The sequence below is a fragment of the Armigeres subalbatus genome, chromosome 2 (genome assembly GCF_024139115.2).
Source record: "Armigeres subalbatus isolate Guangzhou_Male chromosome 2, GZ_Asu_2, whole genome shotgun sequence".
NCBI lineage: Eukaryota > Metazoa > Arthropoda > Insecta > Diptera > Culicidae > Armigeres > Armigeres subalbatus.
This window is the reverse complement of record NC_085140.1, coordinates 220792842-220798841: the sequence shown is the minus strand read 5'-3', so window position 1 is coordinate 220798841 and position 6000 is coordinate 220792842.

Sequence of the window (6000 nt, the reverse complement as noted above, 5' to 3'; positions counted from 1 at the left end):
CAGGATGCCATTGATGAGTTCAAAACCAATAGAAATACAGTAAAAGAGGCAAAACAATTGAAGAATAACTGTCTTTCAACCAAAAATACTAGGTCTAGTACTGCATTAACAGATGAGACAAAAGAAATAGTAGTTCAATATTTTGAAGATGATGAAGTAAGTCGAGCTATGCCTGGTCAAAAAGATTATGTATCAGTAAAAAAAGATAGAAAGCGTCAAGCAATCCAAAAACGATTAATGATGACGACTTTGAAAGAAGCGTACACACGCTTCAAGGAAATTCACGATAATATTAAAATAGGTTTTTCCTCATTTGCAAGCCTTCGGCCAAGGCAATGTAAGCTTCTTTCCAATTCAGGAACACATAATGTGTGTGCACAACCCATGAGAATATTAATCTTATTTTACATAGTTTGAAAAGAATCAATTTAACAAAGGATATTAAAATGTTAACTGGTAGTCTTTTGTGTGAAAATACAACATCAAATTGCTATCTACGATCTTGTTCGGATTGTCCAGATTCTTCATCATTGGAAAATACTTTATTCGCTGAGTTTGAAGAAAAATATATTGATCAGTTATCATTTGAGCAATGGGTGACCACGGATAGGTGTGACATAGAAACTATTGTAAAACCTGTAGATGAGTTTGTGTCATATTTTTTTATTTCCCTCACGATTTCATTAAAAAAGAACAATCCAGCTTTTTAAAAAATACGAAAAAGACATTACAAAATGGTGAATTTTTAGTCATTTGTGATTTTTCTGAAAATTACAGCTTTGTATTGCAAGATGAAGTGCAGTCCCATCACTGGAACGTACAACAAGCTACAATTCATCCATTCGTTATTTATTTTAATAGAAGTACGCAAATTGAACACTTAAGTTTTATTATAATTTCCGAAGATTTAAGACACGATTCAGTATCCGTAAACTCGTTCATTGAAAAAATGATTAACTTTTACGCGTTGATAAGCATAAAGAAGTCAAAAAGATATATTTCATGTCTGATGGAGCAGCGTCGCAGTACAAAAATCGTAAGAATTTTTCGAGCCTATGTCAATTTAAATCAATGTACGGAATTGATGCAGAATGGCATTTTTTTGCTACATCACATGGCAAAGGTCCTTGTGATGCTATTGGAGGAACAATAAAGCGCATGGCCACAAGAGCAAGTTTAGCCAAAGAACGTGAGCATCCAATTAAAACTGCGAAAGAACTTTTTGATTGGGCAAATCGTAGAAAAGAAAAAGATTTAACCAAATTATCATTTTGTTTTACTACTACTGTAGAGTACGAAATAAAGGCTTCAGAGCTCAGCGAGCAATTTAATAACGCGAAAACGATCCAAGGAACCCAAAAATTTCACTGTTTCATTCCATTGTCGGAAAATAAAATTAAAGCAAAACTATACTCAAACTGTGCTGATAATAATTCAAAAGTGTTCGATATTTTACAAAATTTGAATAAAAATAAATAAAAAATAAGTATTAATAAACTGTTTTCATGATATCATAACCCATACCAAAATTCAAACCCAAAACTCTTAGAGTTTCTATAACAACATTGTGTAACTGCCACATTTAATTTAATACTTAGGATAATATGAATTCATTTTTATTTATTTATACATATAGTATTTATACAAATAATATACATAATATCGATGAATACATAAATATGGAATATCATACAAACAACTTGTTTAACTCACGCAAGGCCCTTAACAATAAAATCAGCATCAAACTGCGATTCTTGAAAAAAAAATACACGGAAATTTTTTTTTGTTTACTATATGTGAAAATTGTGAAATGTTTGAAATGTCATTACTTTTTTGTTTATTAGTTTACCATCACAAAATTTTTATGGTAGATAGCTAATATAATGGACCGTTATCCTAAAAAATTACGTTCGAAAAAAGATAGGGTTTTGAGATATTTGAGTTTTGTGACAAAATGATATTTTTAAAGGCAAAAAATTTTTTTTACTGTGCACATTTTCTTAAGAATCACCATTTAGTTGTCTAACTTTGCTGAAAAAATCATAACAATCGAACATTCCGTTTTTTGCTGTGCAGCTTTTAAATATTTTTGAACCATTTTCACATACACCCTTTTGAAAAGTTAGTCGTGACTCAATATGAAGATTTGATATCGAAAATGACGATTTAGATGAAATTGAAAAACTGTGCAAAGTTTCAACTCAATAGAAAATCATGAATTAAAAATTTTCTTAAATTTTGATGCTGTTGCTTGGAATCGCTCTCCATTTTGCATGATTCGTCGAAAAAGCATAAAACTTTTTTTACACGGATTTTCAAATTTTGAACTGAAAACTTTTTTTACACGGAACGCATCCCCCGTGTAAAAAAAGAATCGGGTGTACTGTGATATTGTGTACCATCCAGGTCTCATAGCTGCACAGAAGCTGCAACTGCACCGTAGTTTTAAAGCTGCCGTACGTTTCGTATATGGCCTGCGCGGACGTGAAACTACAGCAGTAATTCGCCACACGATTTTAGGCAGGGATCTCCTAGAACATGTGAACCTTCGCATCTGCTGTTTCCTTCGGCGTGGTTACCGTCGCACAGTGGGATGGTTTTCAAAAAATAGGGACATCGGTATTATCGGCGAAACTATTGATTGGAGACTTTTGATGTCTTCTGGAGAGTGTCTTTATTTTTAAAGCACTTTATTTTAGTAGCTTGAGCTTGATTGACTGCCCGTAGTTGCTACTCCATTATGACCAGATCAGCTGTTCTTGCACAGAGAACCAACAAATGTTTGCTTGGGACTAGCACACATCTTCAATGTACAAGTACTGGTGATCTCATTTGTTAGGTCATACTGGCGCCTGCCACGTCAGAATGCAAGTCAATGTAGGGAAGGGGGAGGAAATGATGATGCAATAAACTCGCCCACTGCAAGCCGAATATACCCCTGCACTTGCCACGAGTTCATACGGAATTTATTGGAATTTTTTGGGTTAGGTTCGAGAGGCACAGGTCCGTCTTGGTTAACGAGCTGCCAATGTGATAGGATAGGAGAAAGCAACTGATTGAATTTCTAATTGGATATAGGAAACGAGGTTTTTTTTAGTTCATTTCCAATTCTAGCAGCTACTGCTAGAATAGTCAAGTTAAAGGTTTATGATAGTAATGGAAACGGTGTGGAAGTCCATTTCCAGTTCTAGCAATTGCTAGAACATGAGAAATATATAAGTAGGAGAATGGAACGGACCTGGGATTCAACCCACGACTTCCTGCATATAAGGCAGAAGCAGTAGCCATATGACTACCAAGCCCGTCTTTTTAAAGCACTTTATTTTAGTAGTAAAAAAAATCTGAGTTAAAAAGTTTTAAAGTTTTAAAGCACTTTATTTTAGTAGTAAAAAACCTGAGTTAACCTTAGTAAGATGTTGGGGTCAATATGACCCAAAACGAAACTTCAAAGTAGAATAACTTTTTACCTGATTATCCGATCGTTCTGAAATTTCTTGACTTTTAATATTTTGTGGAAATGAAGCATCTGACATGAAAAAAGTATTTTAAGGTGCAACAGGAACGGCCCCACAAAAAAAGTTACGAATAAGATATTAGGGTCATATTGACCCAGAAATGTAAATGCTTATAAAACAGTCAAATTATAACCGAATTACAAAGTTTATATACTGTTCGAAAGATAAATTCAACAATTTTGTGGCTATGTGGTGATATGCTGGTTCTGGAGACAATGGCCACCGGGAAACGACTTCCACGGGGACCTTGTCGGTCATATAAGGGGAGCATAAAAATCGCTCCATATATGCCATTCGATCTCCAATTCTTCATAGATTCTCTTAAAACGGTAATGTATGGTCCATGAGAGGGCTTCCGATGAAAGTGACCACTCCTGGTACATGCTAGGTGCCCCCGGAGAACCCGTAGGAGGGGACATTTCCGTTTTAGCACCAAAATATGCCGTGCGGCGGCTCTTTCGTCATGATTTTCCACCAAACAGATGGTTATGCGCTTGAAATCGATAAGTGATCACATTGGCCACTCCTGGTACATGCAATGTGCCCCAGGGGAACCCGCAGGAGGGGACATTTCCGTTTCAGCACCAAAATATGCCGTGCGGCGGCTTTTTCGTCATGATTTCCCACAAAACAGATGATTATGCGCTTGAAATCGATAAGTGACCAAATTGGCAACAGTTGGAACCGATGTGGAGCCCCCAGGAAACCCGTAGAATGGAACATTTCCGTTTTAACACCGAAATATGCCGTGCGGCGACTCTTTCGGTGTGTTTCTTATCAAAGAGATGGTTATTCAGCTCGAATTCGCTAAGTGACCACATTGGCCACTCTTGGAGCCTATGAGGTACCCTCGGGGAATCCGTAGGAGGGGAAATTTCCGTTTTAACACCAACATATGTCGTGCGGCGGCTCTTTCGTCATGATTTGCCACCAAACAGATGGTTATGCGCTCGAAATCGCTAAGTGACCACATTGGCCTCTCCTGGTACAAGCAAGGTTCCCCCGGGGAACCCACAGGAGGGGACATTTCCGTTTTAGCACTACGATATTTCGCATAATAAATGATTATGCACTTTAAATCGATAATTGACCAAATCGGCCACTCTTGGAGCTTATGAGGTGCCCCCGGGGAACCCGTACAAGAGGACATTTTCGTATTAGCACCAAAATATGCCGTGCGGCGGCTCTTTCGTCATGATTTTCCACCAAACAGATGGTTATGTGCTTGAAAACGATAAGTGACCACATTGACCACTCCTGGTACAAGCAAGGTGCCCCCGGAGAACCCGCAGGAGGGGACATTTCCGTTTTAGCACCACAATATGCCGTGTGGCGGCTCTTTTGTCATGATTTTCCACATAATAAATGATTATGCGCTTGAAATCGATAATTGACTAAATTGGCCACTCTTTCCGTTTTAACTCCAAAATATGCCATGCGGCGGCTCATTCGTCATGATTTTCCACAAATCGATAATTGACCACATTTTCCACTCTTGGAACCTATGAGGTACCCTCGGGGAACCCGTAAAAGAAGACATTTTCGTTTTAGCACCAAAATATGCTGTGCGGCGGCTCTTTCGTCATGATTTTCCACAAAATAGATGATAATCCGCTCGAAGTCGATATGTGACCACATTGGCCACTCTTGGAGCCTATGAGGAGCCCTCGGGGAACCCGTAAAAGGGGACATTTCCATTTATACATACAACATATGTCATGCGGCGGCTCTTTCGTCGTGATTTTCCTCCAAATAGGTGCCCTAGAAATCGATTATTGACATATTGTCCACCCTTAGAACCTATGAGGTGCCCCCGAGAGCCCGTAAAAGAGTACATTTCCATTTTAACACCAAAATATGCCGTGCGGTGGCGCTTTCTTTGTTATTTTCTACCAAACATGACAAACAAAGCACATGACCATCTATGTGCTTAGAGTTGATTAGTGATATTGTATACTCTTGGAACCTTTGAGGTGCCCTGCGAACCCGTAGGAGAGGACATTTTCATGGTTATATCAAATGTACTGTGCCGCTTGCGGCAGCTTTATCTCCATGTTTTCCATCATACAGATGGTTATGTGTTTGAAATCGATTTAGATCACATTGTCTACCCTGGCCGCAAGTCTTCAAAAAGTTGGTTATGCGCTTGAAATTGTTCTTTATTTGAAATTGAGTACTCAGTCAAATAAAAAAATAGTTTCTGGGCTACTGTGATTGTTCCTTCGAACAGCTCTCCAAGGATTTTCTATTCCACATCTCGATATTACCATTAGTCGATGGTCCCTTCAATATCGACTCATAGAAGTTTGAGGTTTTCACCGATCGCCGTGGACAATGATGTGAAAACGCAACATTTTGATATAAAAAAGAAAATCTCTCCTTCTGTGAGACTCCTGCGGGTACCTTGTAGGTTAAAGATATTAAGTTTAGAATGAATGACCTATTTGATAGAAAAAAAAACAAGATTAATCTACCTAGTGGTGAT